Source organism: Monodelphis domestica, chromosome 1 (assembly GCF_027887165.1).
Source record: "Monodelphis domestica isolate mMonDom1 chromosome 1, mMonDom1.pri, whole genome shotgun sequence".
Taxonomy (NCBI): Eukaryota; Metazoa; Chordata; class Mammalia; order Didelphimorphia; family Didelphidae; genus Monodelphis; species Monodelphis domestica.
This window is the reverse complement of record NC_077227.1, coordinates 565,616,181-565,634,816: the sequence shown is the minus strand read 5'-3', so window position 1 is coordinate 565,634,816 and position 18,636 is coordinate 565,616,181. Positions and strand designations below refer to the sequence as shown.

The 18,636-nt window shown below is 36.2% G+C and overlaps 1 protein-coding gene and 1 long non-coding RNA gene across 5 annotated transcripts in view; one reads left to right on the top strand and one right to left on the bottom strand.

Moving 5' to 3' along the window:
- The window catches only part of MCPH1 (microcephalin 1), a 337,814-nt gene that overhangs the window by 32,013 nt on the left and 287,165 nt on the right, over nt 1-18,636 (bottom strand). The window lies entirely within an intron of this gene.
- Nucleotides 10,909-18,636, top strand: part of LOC130456525 (uncharacterized) — a 56,483-nt gene continuing 48,755 nt past the window's right edge. The window contains exon 1 of the long non-coding RNA XR_008915526.1: nt 10,909-14,128. This is a non-coding gene — a long non-coding RNA (uncharacterized LOC130456525). The remainder of the gene's footprint in view (nt 14,129-18,636) is intronic.

Here is an 18,636-nt window from a genome sequence, read left to right as displayed (position 1 = left end):
AGATCCCAGCTTTTGGGACCAAACCCCACTATTTGATAAAAACTTCTGGGAAAATTGGAAGACAGTATAGGAGAGATTAGGTTTGGATCAACATTTCACACCCTACACCAAAGTTTTGGCTTTGATCCAGCCATAGCACTGCTGGGTTTGTTCCCCAAAGAGATAAAAAGGAGAAAGACACGTACAAAAATATTCATAGCTGTGCTCTTTGTGGTGGCAAAAAATTGGAAAATGAGGGGATGCCCTTCAATTGGGGAATGGCTGAACAAATTGTGGTATATTTTGGTTATGTAATACTATTGTGCTCAATGGAATAATGAACTGGAGGAATTCCACGGGTATTGGAACAACCTCCAGAAATTGATGTAGAGTGAAAGGAGCAGAACTAGGCGAACATTGTACACAGAGACTGATACACTGTGGGACAATTGAATGTAATGGACTTCTCCATTAGTGGCAATGCAGTGATCCTGAACAACTTGGAGTCATCTATGAGAAAGAACACTATCCACATTCAGAGGTAAAACTGTGGGAGTAGAAACACCGAAGAAAAACAACTGCTTGAATACATGGGTTGAGGGGGACATGATTGGGAATTGTGGTAGAGGCTGGAGAGAGAGAGAGAACTTGTAAACCAAGATGCCAAAAAAAGAAAAAAAATGGAGACCTATCTGTCAATCAAAAGAAGGAGTTTCCAAAACGGAATGTTCCCAGGAGTTGGCAGTTGAGCTGACAGGGGGAGGGGACTTGGGAGTCTCTCTCCCTGGAGGTTGAAGAACCTGGCTAAAAGACCCTGGTGTGGCTGACTTGGTTTTTGGGGTTCTCTGGCTTTGGACAGTTGAAGTTGACAAGAAGGAGAAACTTGGCTTTTGAGTTGGTGGTCTATTTGAGAGTTGAGCTGGCCAGGGATTGTGGGTTTGAGTCTCATCTGGGGTGCCACTTGAAATAGAATAAACTGAGGGGAAACTATTTCTTATTGAAATAGAGAGGTAAACTGAGGGGAAAATGTTTCTCTTTGCAATGACTGTTCTGGCTGACTGTGACTGGAGAATGCTAGAGGGGACCTGAGGCTGCTTATTTGTAATGGAAGTAGAAATGAGAAATGCTGAGGGAAACTGCCACACAGGGATACTGCCACATAGAGATGTTGGTACACAGGGGACTGCTCTGGAGAATACTCTGAGGTTTGCCTACTGATCCCTACTGATGGCTGATGGATCAGCATATCTTTCTAACCTCCTCCCCGCTTCACTCCCTCCCTTTTCCAACCCTCTCCTCCCAGTTCTTCTTGAAGCCTTTGGCTTCTGCCCCACCCCCCCACCCCCCTTGAGTGAACTATAAAGATACTCTTTTCCTTTCTTTTGTCAAGTCAAGGGGTTTATTGGGATAACAGGATAGGAAACTGAGGTAAGAGGAATGAGGATTTCTCTACACTACAGGGATAATTTTAGGAGAGTTCAAGGAAGTAATCCAGGCACAAACTGTGACTCTAAGATATTTAGGGAGATGGAGGATGACAGCCCTTTAAAATCTTCTTTATTCTTCTTTTTCAAAATCAGCAAGGTCTTTCAGCTTAACCCCAGAAAGAAACAAAGTTCAAAATCTCTCCTTCAGCCTGGTTAGTCTCCTTTCTCAGCTTCAACCCCAGAGAGAAACAAAGTTCAAAGTCTCTAAGTTTCTCCTGGCCAGCTCAACTCTCAAATAGACCACCAACTCAAAAGCCAAGTTTCTCCTTCTTGTCAACTTCAACTGTCCAAAGCCAGAGAATCCCAAAAACCAAGTCAGCCCCACTAGGGTCTTTTAGCCAGGTTCTTCAACCTCCAGGGAGAGAGACTCCAAATCTCGTCCCCTTGTCAGCTCAACTGCCAACTCCTGGGAACATTCCATTTTGGAAACTCCTTCTTTTGATTGACAGATAGGTGTCCATTTTTTTTTTTTTGCATCTTGGTTTACAAGTTTTCTCTCTCTCCAGTCTCTACCACAATATGTAGACTCTAAATGACCATCCTAATACAAACACCAACAACATGGAAATACGTTCTAATCAATGGCACATATAATACCCAATGAAATTGTGCGCTGGCTGTGGGAAGGGTGGAGGGAGGGAAAGAATGTGATTCTTGTAACCAAGGAATAATGTTCTAAATTGAATTAATAAATTAATTCAAAATAAAAAAAATTTTTTAAATAAAAAAAATCCTCTCATTCCTTTGGTCATAAGTTAGCAACTGGTTTCTACTCACTCGGTTAATAACACAAAGCTACATGTTCTTTAAGATTAAGCTTCTGAGCCAATAGGCAGTTCTTAGACTTGTCTCCTTTGTAAATCTGGGTCAGTTTTAATGGGGAGTTGCAAGTCCCTTCCTCCATTTCTTTTCTCTACTCTGTTGCCTGCGGCATGCATGTGAACTCATGGGCAAAGTGGCAGCATTAGGATGTAAAAAGAAATTGAAGAGTGAGATCTCCAAAGCCCAAAATACTTTAGACTAAAGTTTTCAGAATATCTGAGAGAATAAGAGATTTTTCCATTGGATTTTCAGTCTTTTTTTTTTTAAATTGGGGTTTTTATGCTAACATCCATGGACTCTCCCAGTGCCTCTGGATAGATTTACAGGAGTCTGTGAACTTGGAAAGGAAAAAAACCAACTATTTTCACTAACCTCTAATTGAAATTTAGTATTTCCTTAACTTATCTTGAAACATTATTTTAAGAAGGTACGCATAAGTGCTACCAGAATGCCACAGGGTAGTCACAAAAAAGTTGAGAACCATTATTTTAGAAGAAGAATATTGAGGGTAGAAAGTGGACTGCATTCCTCAGAAGACAAGGGTTTGAATCCTGTGTCTCCTACTGGTTTATTAGTTGTGTGACTTTGGCCAAATCATTTCACTTGAACTAACTTCAGTTCCCTAGAACTAAGCTAGAGGAAGAAGCTGAGTAGCACAGTGGATTGAGAGCCAGGCCTAGAGATGGGAGGTCCTGGGTTCAAATCTGACCTCAGACACTTCCCCGCTGTGTGACCCTGGGCAAGTCACTAGTGGAGTCATTGTCTAGCCCTTATAAAAAAGAAACAAAAAAGAACTAAATTAGAAATAAGAACCTTCTAAATTCCAGCATTAAAAGTTAAGAACCTAATCATAGAGTGGGAAGGAATCTTAGTGACTATCTAGTTCCCTCAGTCAACAAACACTTGTTAAGCACTTACTATGTTCTCCAGACTGTGCTAAGCCTAGGAATACAAGAAAATAGAGACAACATACAATCAACTACACACATTGGAAATATATGAAATGCAAATGGAAGAGAGAAGACCTGGGTTAGGGGAAATTTTAGGTTATAAAGACAATTTGTAGAAGGTATGATCTGAATTTAGATTTGAAGGAAGCTAGGAAAGCCATGAAGATATAAAAAGAAAGAGAATTCTGGACATGAATGTTCTGGTCAGATTGTTAAATTTTCAGGGTGAGCAATACACCTTAGAAATAATTAAATGAGAGGCATTTAGGTGACTCAGTGGATAAAGAGCCAGGCCTGGTGACAGGACATCCTGTGTTCAAATCTGACCTCAAATAATTCTTAACTGTGTGATCCTGGGCAAATCCTTTGACCCCAATTACCTAGCCATTTTTGCTTTTCTGTCTTGGAACTTATACCTAGTATTGATTCTAAGACAGAAGGCAAGGGTTTAAATTTTTTTAAAAAAGAAATCAGGACGGGGAAGCTGGGCTTCTCAGTGGATAGGGAGGTAGGCCTAGAGACAGGAGGTTTTACGTTCAAATCTGGCCTCAGATACTTCCTAGCTGTGTGACCCTGGTCAAGTCACAACCCCTATTTCCTATCCCTTACCACTCTTTTGGCTTGGAACCAATACATAGTATTCATTCTAAGTTGGAAGGTAAGGGTTTCAAACAAAAAAGAAATCAGTAAATGCTACACATTAGGACTTGATTTGATATTTTATTGATTTCTAGGCTTTAAGAAAGTGTTGGAAAAAGTGTTAATAATGCAGATTAAATTTAAAGGTATGTCTTGTGTACTCTCCCCAACCCCCAGTATAGTTTCAGTTATAACAAATCATGAAGGTATTAAAGATGTATTCAAAAGCTGACCAGACTTATAGTTATATTTCTAATATTTCACATGATTGATTTCTGAATCCTTAAATTGGTTGGTTCTTAAATTTCTTCTACTTCTACTTTTATTCTGCAATTTGAAAGCTAGCAGATAAGTTCTAAAGGTGTTTTGTAATGCCAAAGATTTACATTTTCATTTGCATAAGCTGGTACCAGCATTTTGGAAAAGAGAAGGGTTCTGTCCAGGATTTCAGATCTATTGTGTTATCATCCACTCTTTCGGCTTCCACATTAACCTGTTAAAACTTCTGATGAGCTGACTGTTTTTGATTGACGTCCTGCAATCCCCATTCCTACAATCCTCAATAAAAATCAGTTCAGCTCAGTCACTCCCTCTCTCTGACCATCTGAGGAGGAAGAGCTGACCTGCTGACATGCTGAGACCACACTAAAGTTTTGTCCTTGTGCTCCTTCTCTCTCTCTGCTCCTTCTATGGCCTATTTTCTCTAGCTTGTAAGCATAACCCATGACTTTCCAGCTTCCAGGTCCCCTTCACAGGTGATTCAAACCCATGCAAGAATTATATGTATGAGCTGGATCTCTACATGAAGATCTGGCTATTAAATATTTGCCAACTTGGTTGGGTACTGGAAGGCTTTGTGCAAGAAATGGCAAGAAGATTAGTTACTAGAGTAGAGTCCGTGAAAGGAAGTTATGTTTAGAAAGTCTGCAAAAGCTGGAAGGGACCAGGTTGTAATGGGCTTTAAAAGATCTGAACTTTAGGAATACCACTTTGTCAGCTGAATGGAAGATGGCCTAGAATAAAGAGATCTTTGAAGTAGTCAGGGAGACTCATTAGAAGGCTGTTGCAATGATCTAAGTGAGAGGCAATGAATGCTTATGGGTGGCGGCCATGTGAGAAGAAAGAAGGGAACATACATGAAGGTTATAGTAGAGATGATGATAGATTGGATATATAGATTAAGCAACTAGTCAAAGATGGCACTTAGATTGTGATATTGGGTGACTAGGGAGGATGATGGTGCCAATAATAAGGAAAATGAGAAAAGGAAAGGATTTTTCAAAAAGGATTAAAAGTTCTCTTTTGTATTTGTCGATTTTGAGATATCTATGGAACATCCAAGGTAATGGGATTTTGGGCTGTGGGATGATAATGTGGGAAAAGGAAGTAAAAACTAGATAAATGGTTCTGAGAATCACATCCATAGGGAGGATAAGTGAACCAATAGAAGCTAATAAGATCACTAAGGAAGAGTACATAGAAGTAGAAGAAAGTATAATCTAGGACAGAATATTGGGAGTCATCCAAGGGTGCTTACTGGGAATTACCTGGAGAAAGATCCAGCAAAGGAGACTAAAAAGAAACAATCAGAGAGATAGGAGGAGAACCAGGAGAATGAAATGTCATGAAACCAGGAGAATGAAATGTCATGAAAACAGGAGAAGATGATAAATAGTTCAAAAAGTTGAAAAAGTCAAGAAGAAAAGGGAAAATAAAAGTGAGGGGTAATTGAGAGGGGTTATTTTTAGGCAAATAGAATCTTAAAGAGGTTATAGGAAATAAAGAGTGAAAAACATAATAGAATGGAAGAAAATATATAATTAATAATCAAAATTGAACGGGATGAATAAACAAGATAAGAGAATATATTAGAAAGAATACTCTAATTACAAGTTATTTACAAGAAACACTTGAAACAGAAAGATACATAGAGTTAAAGTAGGTTCCTAGAGCAAAATCTATTGTGCATTAGCTGAAGTTAAAAAAAAAAAAGCAGGTCTAACAATCATGATCTCAGACAAAGCAAAAGCAAAAAGAGACCTAGTAAAAAGGTAAAAGTACAGTTTTCTGAAAGATATAATAAACAATGAAGTGATTATCAATACTAAACAGATATGTAACAAATGGCATAGCATCTAAATTCTTAAAGGAAAAGTCAAATGAGTTGCCAGGAGAAAGACACAACAATAATAATAGAGGAACTTAATTTGCCTTTTCAGACCTAAAATAGTCTAACTATAATAAAATAATAAATAATAAAAATGGAAATGAAGGCTGTGAATAGAATTTTAGAAAATTCTTCATTTCCTATCAGCTTCTCTGCTTAGTTTCAATGCCAAAACCATCATTCCCTGGCCCTTCTCCCAAACTAGGATTAGCTCGTCACCAGGAAACTAATCACAGAGATTGCTTCAGCTCTGATGCTTAAATTTATCAGCACCTTCAATTGCTTCTACCCCTCCTACTGGAGAACTGAGCCAAAAAACTCCTCAAAAAGTCTCATACCCTCTTTAGAGAGCTCTGAATTCCCAGACATCTTTTAATTTCTCACCAACTATTCTGTTTGGAGTGACATAGGAAGCTGGAGATTTTGAAAGTGACTGCAGTGAGTGACTATAGAACTGATTAGGCAGGTATAAAAGGATTCCTTAGGACAGGTAGGTGGTACAGGGAATAGAGTAACCAGCGTAGAATCAAGAAGATTTTCCTGAGTAAAAATCTGGCTTCAAACACTCACTAGATCTGTGACCCTGGGCAAGTCACTTAATCTTGTTTGCCTCAGTTTCCTAATCTTAAAAATGAGCTGGACAAGGAAGTGGCAAACCACTCCTGGATCTCTGCCAGGAAGACACTAAATGGGGTCACAAAGAATCTGACAACTGAAATGACTGAATAACACAATAACAACAAAAAGATTGCTTGTAGTAGGTAACATGGTATCTTGATTTTCTCCAGAAAAAGGAACCTATAAATTGGAGTATATGGGGGAGTATAAAAATATAATATATGTTGATACCTTAATACTTAATACATATTGATACCTCTAGTATGAGGTCAGTGGTTGAAGAAAGAAAGAAATGAATGAAGACTTAAAAAAAACCACTGAGGTCTCAAAATGGATTATAATAGGATCATTTAGAGATGAAAGGAACCTCAGGGTCCATCTACTTCAACTTCTTTATTATTTTTAGGAAGGGAAGCCTTTATTAAGAGATTTCTCCAAATTCACACAGATTACCAGGTAGTAAAGATTTTAATCCAGGTCCAACTCAAAATCCACTTCGTGCTGTAACATATAGGGCATTACTTGCCCAAGGTAAGTCACTAAATTAATTAATCTGTGTAACAGGATTCTAACTCCTGATTTTGTGTCCTTTCTATAATATCATGTTGCCTTTGTATTATAAGAAAACACAAATTCTGTATTAGAAACAAGACATTCTTATACTTAGTAGTATGACTTTTTAAAAATCAATCTAATGAAAGTGTTAAAAAGTTAACAATTTAACTATCTTCTTCACCAAGTTTTCCCTTTGACAAAATGTACAGTATTTTATATTTAATAGTCTGGGAATCTTGAACCATTTTAAGCACTTGCCATTAATATTTACCCCATCTTTATAAGACAGATGATTTAGGGTTATTTACATTTATTTTCCTGATGAAAAGAACTGAGGCCAAAGGGAGCTGTGATTACCTAGTGCCAAATAATGAGTAATTAATGAATCTATTCTAATCATTTTCTCTAACCATCAGACCATACTATCACAAGACTGGAGAGAAAGATATTTTCATCTTCATTTCAATATATTTTTAGGCTGCTTGGAATTTAAAATGAACACTAATTTCTCTCTCATTTGATATTAGCACTTCATATTTTGATTGGTTTATCAATAAATGGTTCATCAAGTATGTGGTATAACCACAGCAGCCAATGATCTTAACTACACTTCTTAAAAGTTAAGATATGAAGTATGCAGGTAAGCAATATGCTCCATTTACTGTTTAGAATCAGAGACTGCAAAATGATGAGGTGAATCCATTTTTGGTGGTTAAATAGTTTAATCCCCCATTTGAAATAAATGGCAACATCTGCTAACATGCTGTGTTTCAAAGGGAAAGTAAAATAATCCTCCACAGAACTCAATTCAATTTGATTTATTTAAAGTTAATAATATGCCTGAGAACCTAAGGCTCTTTTACTTTCAGGCTTTTTTTTTTTTTGTTAACCCACATGCCAAGGTTTCTAGCTTGAAATTAATGAGTGCTAACAATCTCTATTTATGTTAAAAACTCCACAAGCCATGCTATTTTGGATGGAAGGCACATAATTGAACTTGATTCTAATGCTGGTGGGTCCTACATTTCTAGGACTTAGGTTTAAAGAAAAGAGCTGTATTCTTAACATTTGGATTTTTTTTTCCCCTTCATATATTTATTTGTTGAAGTCAAAAGGAAAAATGGGTTTCCTGTATAATAGGTTTGTTAATGCGGATCTATTAAATCAATCTCTTAGGAAGAGAGTAATTAAGACGAGATTAATAGTCAGGAAGATCTTAGGAATCAGTAATTCCTCAAAATATAATGTAGATCCCTTAGAATCTTGGAATTGGGAGAGCACCTAGAGGTCATTTGATATTGCCCAGTGGACATACAGTTCTATTCAATGAAGAATTCCCAGTTTCTGCTTGAACACTTTCAATATCAGGGAGTTTACTACTTAGTAAAGCAGTCTAATCCACTTCTAAACAACTCGATTGATTAGGAAAAAAAATTTTACATTTCTATAATTTTCATCTATACATTAGAAAAACTAAGTTATTTTTTTCTGAGAGGAAGAACAGTTCTAGAAGTAAGTGAAAATGAGGGTTCATTCTCCTCCCAAGTCTTATCTGGCAGCCTCAATTCCTTTAATCTTTCCCCACTCACCATCCTTGCTGCCATCTATAGGACATAATACTTGTTATTAACAAGAGTCTTTTCCTATCAGTTTTTGGTATATATGATAAAAATTTTAATTTTTTGTTATTTATATATGTGTATATGTAATATGAAAATTATTCAAGATTATAGAAAGGAATATAACCTTAAAATTTTAATCTTTTTATTCAGTTGTTCCTTTGAATGATGTATTAAAATTCAACAAAAATTTGTTAAGGACACACTTTGTGGAATATATTTCAGACTTGGACTTGAAGTTAGGTGATCTTCTTTTGAATCCCAGTCAAGCTGCTTCCTAACTTTGTGACTGTGGGCAAGTTAATGTTTCTAGGGCTCAGTTTCCTCTTGAGTAAAATGATGATAATAATTTAGTCTCTCTCTAATTCATAAGGTTGTTGAGAGGATTTAAGAGACTGTGTGAAAAGACTTTTTATCAACTAAGGCATTATATAAATGAATTATTAGAATTATAATTCATAATTATTGAATCATCTATTTCCAGTCCACATTTTACAAGGCATGAATTATAACAATGAATCACTTAAAACATTTGTGAAATGAGTGACATTATTTTATGTTAGGTATATTTTTAAAGCTCTACCATCATATTGTGAACTATAGGAAACAGAGATAACAGAGAAAAAGATTAAAGGACCATGGATTTAGAGTTAGAAAGGACTTCTCAATCCTCTCATGTTACAGATAATTTGGTGTATTCAGTCAAAGTCAACTAACTTTTCTGGAGGCTATCTGTGAATTCTTTTAATTAGTGCAATGATTTCTATTTTTAGAAGTGTTTTAGAAGGGATAGTAGTCCTTAATTTGTCTCGTTGAATCTTGCCTTCAAGATCAATATGTTCTGTCTGTACAAAGCTCATTTATTCTTTTTACACAACTGCTTTTTCCTCTTTTCAGAATGTACTTTCACTTCAGTACGTTTTGATGTCTATTCAGTTATTCTTTCTTTTCCTTCTTTGGAGAGACTCACCACTGTGGATTTGGCTTACTCTTTTATTTCTTAGGCTTCTTTCAATCCATATTTCTTCATTATGCTTGGAATTTCTTCTTTTAACTCATAGCTCCATTTTCATTTTCTAGCTGGGTTTTAGTACTTGGTGCTACCTTTTGAGTTACTTTTGGATGGGGTGGCCAGACCATGCTGAATTCTAAATGTGGTGGCTAAGACTAGGCCTCACCATGGCAGGAATTCCTGAGTTTTGCCACTATCTGTTGCAATAGCTCCTGGGTGTTAAAATAAGAATAACAATAGCACCTATCTCAAAGGTTTGTCATGAGGATCAAATGAGATAATGCATAAAGTGATTTGCAAACTGTAAAGCTCCAAATAAAGGGCAAGTTTTTTACACATAAATAATAATTTCCATTATTAAATTGCTTATTCAAGTCAATCCAGATATTATAGGCCAAAACAGAAGAAGGAAAAATGACAGGATCTATAGAAATTAAGGTTTTATTTTCTCTGTATATGTACAAGCCATTTAAGCTCTCAATTAACCAGAGAACTTTCTAATAGTTTAAGTTGAAGGAGCAGTTGTAGATTTGGGGCTTAAAAGAGATCTTACTGAGAATATAGTTCAACAAAACTCAGATCAAGGGAGGTTAAATGATTTGCCCAAGGTTGCATAGTTAACATTCATAGAGGTGGCATTTGAACTCAGGTCCTCTGATTCCTTCCTTTTTATAGTACCAAGCTGTCTCCTAATCTGACTTTTTTAAACAGTCCCTCTTTTAATTCAAAATGGTTAGACAATAAAAATATGATATACATGAAGTTAGTTATACATTTTCATTAGAAGGCAGTTATAACATGGACTTTGAAGAAAAAATAAAAATGTCTCAAAGTAGCAACACCCCACCCCACCCCCACCCTAAGCTGTTGACAATTTCTTTAACAGGTTTTTATCCTAACACTGTAGTATATGTTGGCAGGAAGGTTACACTTCTCTTAAATCACCAGGGCTGATAAGAAAGTCTAATTACAACAATATATTTTTTTAAAAGCCCAAGTTCCAGGGGAACACTGCTTGAGAAAGTTGGCAAATACATCTACTGTTTGGCTCAAAGTCAGTTTTGGATAAGTCATTTGCCAACATTTCTGAGGGAGAGAGAAAAACTACCAACTTCAAAAAAAATTTATTTAACTTTTAAAAATAAATATGAAATATTTAGAAACATTGTTCACTTGATGGCAGTGAACAAATGGTCTTTAAAAAGTTTTTTTTTAATGGGCAGATTGGTCTTACTTCCTAAAAACGACTTGTTTTTTGGTTAAACAAAATGTGTGTATGTGCTGGTAACATATCATCAGAGAACAAATCTTAGTCCTATCTTTCTTTCATTCTCTTCTGGCCTAAAATATCAGGATTGGGATTTGAATAAGCAGTTAAACAATGATGAACAGTATTCATTTATAAATAATATGACATTTATTTAGAGCTTTAAAGATTTGCAAAGTACTTTACCCATATTATCTCATTTAATCCTCTCAGTAACTCTTTGAGGTAGGTGCTATTATTATCCCCATTTTCATATGAGGAAAGCAAGGAAGAAAGAGATTAAGTGATTTGCTCAGCATCACAGAGCTTCTGAGTGCTTAAGGACAGATTTGAACTCATGCTTTCCAGAGCTCCTGCCTCCAAGACCAGCCCTTTATCTCCTATACCATAAGATTCTGTCCATGTTAGAAAAGATTTTGCCCTACTATATACTCTGAAAGTATAAGAAAATAAAAGAAACTCAGTCTAGGAACCTGGTAGAGTCTGGAAAGTCATGCCACTGTTAAGGGTAAATTTTTAGGATTGAGACTGAATATATTATTTAATGGTCACCAGGGATTTAAATTCTAAATCCCAATGAAATACTCAAGTCAGAATAGAATTTTATGGTGGCTCATTTACAATAGAAGGATGGAATTAAGAATGAGGGAGAAAGAGGAAAAAGGGTGGAAGATCTACTCTGGCCTGAGCCAGGGGGAGTTCAGAGGCCTCAGCCATGAGGCTTCCCCAAGATGAGGGGCCCCTCTGAAGGCTGTTGCCTTCAGAAAGCCAGGGAAAGAGGATTCAGCCTCAGCACTCACCACATGGTCGCCTAAGGGAAGCAGTCTCAGGTCTCCATGCATCAGCCCTCCAAGTCAAGAACCACCTTAAAAAGCCAACAAAGTCCCCCTCACAGGAAGTGATGTGAAATATAAAGGCAATTCTTTACATCACTTCCTATGTCTCACATGTACCAATGGTGGCTTAAACTTGGCTTAGGACAGCCCATCCTCCCCTACACTTAATCCTTAAGTGGGGGTGTATACATTCCTGGTTGCTAAAATTCTAAAGACTAAGCAGGGTGGAGTAAATCTAAAATTCATACCACCTAGAAACTGGGTATTAGACTCTGCATCACAGACAGCTCTGGAGCAAGTGTTAGACACATTGAAGCCTCAGCCCATGGACAGAGTAAAGCCTAAAACTCTGCCTGGTGAGAATCTCATGAACTTCACATTATATATAATCATACTCATCACAATGTATTAACTATGATAAATTTCATCATGACTGGACTGGCTAATAGAGAATTAACACTTGCAACCACAGTAATTTCTGAATGCTTATTACTAAGACACACAAAGATTATGACCCATATCCATGAAGAGACAAGCTTTATAGACAAAACCTCTGAAGATGTAAATATTACCTATAATTACTACTATAAAATAGTAATTAAATATATTTTCAGTAGGGATATTAATAACCTGTTGCCTCTATTTCTTTTTTTTTAATTAAGTTTCTGGACAGCTTTCAACTATTCCTGTTCACAATTATACCCACTGATATATCAGAGCCTGGGTTGGCACACAGAGCAGGTATTCTAAGTTAGTGAGCTGAGTATTTCTTCCTGCCAGCTTGAGGGACAGGAAATATCTCTGGAGACACAAAACATAGGAGTACTTCTAGCCTACATTATAAAATCTCATTTTCCAACAGTGAAAACTATAATAACTTCTATTTCAGGGTGTCAGGCATAGAATATTTGGGCTAGAAGAAATCTTATAACTCATCCATTGTTTTGAGGAATGAGGTCCAGGAGAGGCAGAATCATTTGCCCAAGGTCACACATCTACTTTCAGGAATTCAAGTTTAGTCCTTTAACATACTTTTTAGTACATCACACCAAAATCCATAGATTACTTTTAAGCGACAAAAATGAGGTCTTGATGACAAAGACTTCTGGATGAATCCTATATCTTCTATAATTAAAGATAGCAAAGAAAAAAAGTACAGTGTCTTCACAAGCATTATTTCATAAAAGGTTTTCTTTAATTTTTAACATAGTAGAAACAGAGAAATAGCCAGAAGGACCCACACAATTGACAATTTATTGCCAAATTGTGCAGCTGTTTTCATAGTATCCCTGAAATTTTCTTCCCCTTTTTTAGATCCTAATAACCACAATAATTTTTTATATAATAAAAATGCAAAAAGGCTTTTTTTTTTCCAGTTCTAAATCTTATGACACCTTAAAGATCATTTGGTCCTTATTTTACAAGGAGGAAAAATGAGGCTCAGAGTGATCAAATGGCTTGTCTGTCGTCACATAAATTATTAGCAGCAGAGCCAGGATTCAAACTCAAGTCTTTTCTCTTCAAATGCCAGACCCTCAAATCCAATAAAATTTTTATTTTACATTTTTGTTGAATCAGTGAAAAATGTGTCTCCTTGCCTTCCTATCCTTTCCTCAATTGAGAACAGAAAGAAAAACTGGTTCTCTGTTATAAACATGTAGAGTCAAGCGAAACATTCCTACATTGTGCATGTGCTATCTACCTACATACCTAACTTATCTGTATCACTCTAGCTACCTGTCTGTCTTATTCTATAACTGAAGTCTTTCCCCTCAATAGTATGAACAATCAGTGGTAATCAGGCAGAACAACAGTAAAGGCTAGGCAACTGGAGTTAAATGACTAGCCCAGAGCTAGAAAGTGTCTGAGGCCAGAACCCTGGCCCTCCTGTTTCTAGGCTAGCCCTGAGCTACCTAGCTGCCCTCCTATTGGAATCTGACTATTCTTATCTCTCTAGAAAATTCCAGGAAGAATATTGATGAGGAACAAAAGAGGAAGATTTTCACTCAGAATTCTCATTCATAAAGACTGAGGAAGGTTGGCTTAACTCAGGAGGAACCCCTGAAGGATGACAAAGCTGAGAACAACCTCAGCCATGGAACTAGAACAGAGACAACCATTTGGGTGTACCTAATATACCAATTTGATTATGTCACTCTTCTACTGAAGGATCCCCAGTGAGTACCCCATTTTCTATCGAATAAAGTATAAAATTCATGCCCCGGCATTCAAGGTGATCCATAAAATGGTCCCAATGAGACTTATCTTATATTACTCCTCTTCATGTATACTGTATTTCATACAAAATGAACTATTTTTCTTCCTTTTTGTCACCTTGGGGTCTGCATGAGGTCATGGATAGAGACTTGGCTTCAGAATTAGGATGCCTTGGGATTGAGTCCCACCTCTGACACACACTGGATATATGGCGCCGGGCATGCGACTTATCTCAGTGCTCTAGGCAAGTCTTTACAAGTACACATTTCATTCTTTGTATCTCCAGTGCCAAGATAGTGCCTGGCACATGGCAGGCATTTAATAATTACTAGTACATTATCTATTTTTCTATACCCAGTATCTAGTACAGTACCATGTAAAAAAGAAACACAGTAGACGGTTGTTGTTTCACATTGCCTCTGAATCACATCTCTGTGACCTGTTCAGTTTGTCTGAAGTATACATAAACCTGAGTTTTAAAGGCCAGCTCTAACCTCTACTGAAGTTTGGTTTCCTTACCTATCACTCTAAGCTAACGGGTGGGTGCTGTCACCAGAGCTCTTAGCCAATGAAGCCAGTTCTCTCCAACCTTTCAGGAATTGCTCAGCCTTCGCTCGGCTGTCTCCTTCTAAAGGCTGCAGCTTCAAGGAAGCAGCTTTTCTGATCAGTGGAGTGGCTGGAGCTTCAACTCTTCTCTGGCTTCTTTCTCTCTTTTGCTGTCATCTTTCCTGTGATATAATTCTTGCTGCTATGTCTTCCTAATGCCTTAATGGAAAGCCTTCTTACTTTCAGTGTCTCACCTTTTACTTAAAATGTCACCACTCCCTAAATTTCCCCAAATAAATCGAAAGATCCTTTAAATAACACTTCAGTTTCAATGTTCAGATTATTTCTGATTTTCTTGGTTTCTATTTCTTTAATAAAAAATTTATATATAAATTAGAGGAGATATACCAGCATGCTTAGCATCTCTGGGGTACTCAAGAACTATTTCTTTAAAATGCTATTTCCCTAATTTTAAACAAATAAAATACCTTTCTTTTCCTCTTTATTAGATTGTTGGTTCCTTATATATGAGGTATAACTCTACTTTGTTGACAATGAATTTTGATCTAAACTGCAGGTCACTTTCTCACCAGAACTGATCAAAATCTCATCAAAAGCTAGACTTCTTTATATACGTATTTTGTCAGCCTATATTAAAACAAAGTTCTACCCCTTTATAGCTTACTAAACAGTTTCACAAGTTGTGGCCACAAAAATTCACCTTTCTCCAAGAGCTTCTACATAACTGTCAAGGCTGGTCCTCAGATATGACTGACATGTACACCATTACATAGTCCATACATAATCTTTTCCAGCTTTTGAGAATCCCAAATCCCCTCTGATCAGGCATTATCGGGGACATGAATAAGGAATAATCACAAGAGCTGATATAAGTTTAGCAGAGAAATAAGAGAACCACTTCCTTGGAGATGTGTTTTACCTTGCTATGCCTTGTCTAACACACTGTGGTTATTACTGCTTTTCTCTTTGTGGGGGAGAGGAGGGAAGGGGTGCAGGCTTACTAAAACATGGACTCGTAAAGTCATTATGCACTCATAAAGGAGGCAAAAAGACTTGTGTTCTCTTTTCACAAAGTATGAATGCAATTCATGTGGTGGAAACACCTCAGCCTTACATCTGGTACCCAGATTGAGAAGAGAACACGGTGGGCGGAACAACAGAGTCTAAGTCAAAGAATGTGCCTGATTTGAATTTTCTAGTGTGTGCTTTCTGGCTATTAGGGGTGATGAAAAAGGCTAATTAGTCAGAAGGAAAACTCTACTGCTAGTTGCCACCACCTAACAGGGAAGGGTCCTTTGTAATGGATCCAAAATCTTACCTGTGTGTCAAAATTCCACCAAATCTTATTCTTAGGTTTTTAGATTTATAACCATCTGGGTACGAAAACCTCTAAGATTCTATCCTGAAGCTCAGAATCTTTCCTTTCCTCACTTTTCTTCTTTTAGATAGCAGAAAATGTAACTACTGAGAAAAAGAGAAAGCGATAATAATGATGATAGTTTACATTTACATGATGTTTTAAAGTTTACAAAATGTTTTAAAATATTATCTCAGTTGACCCCCCTCACAACAATTATGTGAGGTATGTGTGACTTAACAACCTCATTCTACAGATCAAGAACTAATTAAGAATTAAGAAAATTATTTAAGAATTAAGAAAATTAGGTTCAGAGAATTTAAGTCATTTGCCTAGCATCATAAAGCTTCACCCTTCTATCTTTCCACCTCTGAAAAGCTCTCCTTATAGACCTCTATTAGGAAACTGTAAAACCTCCCAGTTTCTCCTTACTATAAGGAATGATTTTTTCTATTTTCCTTTGGTCTACTTTGTAGAATACTCACTCTCATTTTTCCCAACCTGATGGCTACCTCCAACCAGAATCTAATCTATTGTTATAGTGACATTAAACCTTGGTTTGGTTGTCTCCCTCTGACCTTTGAAGGGGTTTCGAGTATAATAAGCTGCCTTGAAATTACTTTCAGAAACTATTTCAATAACAAAACTTAAAGTTTCAAAATCTAAATTTATATGAGAACATTTTGAACAGTAAATTAAGCAGAAAATGAGCTCATGAACCCTATGGCTTCAATTATCACCTCTCTATGGCTATCTACCAAAAATATATAGTTAGTTCTGATCTATGCTTTAGCCCCCCTTTTTAAATTCTAACTGCCTATCTTTACTAGAATGTTCTGCCTCATGTTTACACAAAAAAACCAAACAAAAAAATCAAAATGAATTATTCCCTTTTCCACTATATCAATTTCCCTTCTAGATAAAATAATTTGTATTAGTGTTATCATTATTCTTCTAGATTTGAATCCTTATGACTTCCATAAGCAGAACTTTCAATAATTTGCCAATAAAAACTGATTAGAATAATATTTAAAGGTATAAATTAAGCACTATAAAAGAAATATATATAATTACATCTCATAATTTTTGTCTTCATATTTTAAAACATCCTTAAACAAGTCATTTCTTTAAAACTGCTTAAAGTTAATTGCCATAATAAATAAATAAACAAACAGATAAATAAATTATTTATTTTTTTTTAAATTAGTGGAAAATTCATAGTTACAGATTTGTCAGGACCTGAACAGGAAACCACTCTTTCAGGAAATATTTACCTCATCTCCTGAAACTGTATTGATGAGTGCCTCACCACCACCTGGTGGCAGAATATCGAAAATGGGAATAGTTTTTAGAGAGATGAAAAAACCATTTGGAAGTTGAATTTGTGAAACTAAAATCATTAAGAGATGGCTTTCTCACAAACTCAAATATGTTCATGTATTCTGAGTTAGAAATATAGAAATAATATGGAAACAAAGTTTGAGGGCTAGCTCTAAAGATTCAAATTAGTAAATTCTGACATATCATGGGGGCCGGGAGAGAGGAATTCCAAAATACTACGTCTTTATTCACACAGTGGGTCAAAAATACCCCAAGAAAAGTGCTATCAAAAGTAATTGAGAGGTCTAACATGAGGCAATTACAAATCCATTCATGACAAATAGAAAATTGTGATCTTAATATCATCTTGGGATCTAAAAACCAGTTGATAGTGTAAAAATGGAGATTTTGAACCAAGGACTTTAAAAAACCTCATAAAATATTGTATCTCTAATAATAAAAATATTATATTTTATGAGGTTTATTAAGGATTATTAGAAATCAAGGATACAAAATAAAAACCACGCACCCATGGCCGATTAGCCCATTCAAAATCCCCGCACTTAGCTTACCCACTAAACTTACTACATCATTGCAATGGAAGAGAAGAGAGCATGGGAGGCGTTACTGCCAGTTAAATACCAATTGTGATCTCTCCAATGAGGAGACTCAGGAGAGATTATAGGGAATTCTGGGAAATACCAAGGACTTCTGGGGATTGAAGTCTAGGGTTCAAAATCTTCATTTTTACATTAGGTAGCAACTATGAGTATATATCCTTGACATTTCTTAGCAGTCACTGTTTCCATCACCCAAGCCCAAACTCCCTTATATTATGACTCTAAATAAAACCTGACAAAAGAATGTTTAAATGATAGATTCTTGTGATAGGAAGAAGGTATAAAATATCTGCAGGGTGTTTTTTTCTTTTGAACAGAATAATATAATTTCTGGTTTTTATATCCCTTACTCATTTTCAGTTCATTTGAATATTATCCATCTTCTCATGAAATATAACTATTCCAGGGGGTTCTCTTAGGCAAATATAAGCCAGATTTTGACTTCCTCACTCTCATATTGCCTTTTTGGAAAGAAAGCTAAGACTTCATATTTAAAACAAAAACAAAACAAAACAAAATTTAAAAACCTTCCCATAACTTTGGAAGAGAAAAAAACGTGGGTAAAACATGGAATCTCATATATTCCACACTCAGATTTATGTAC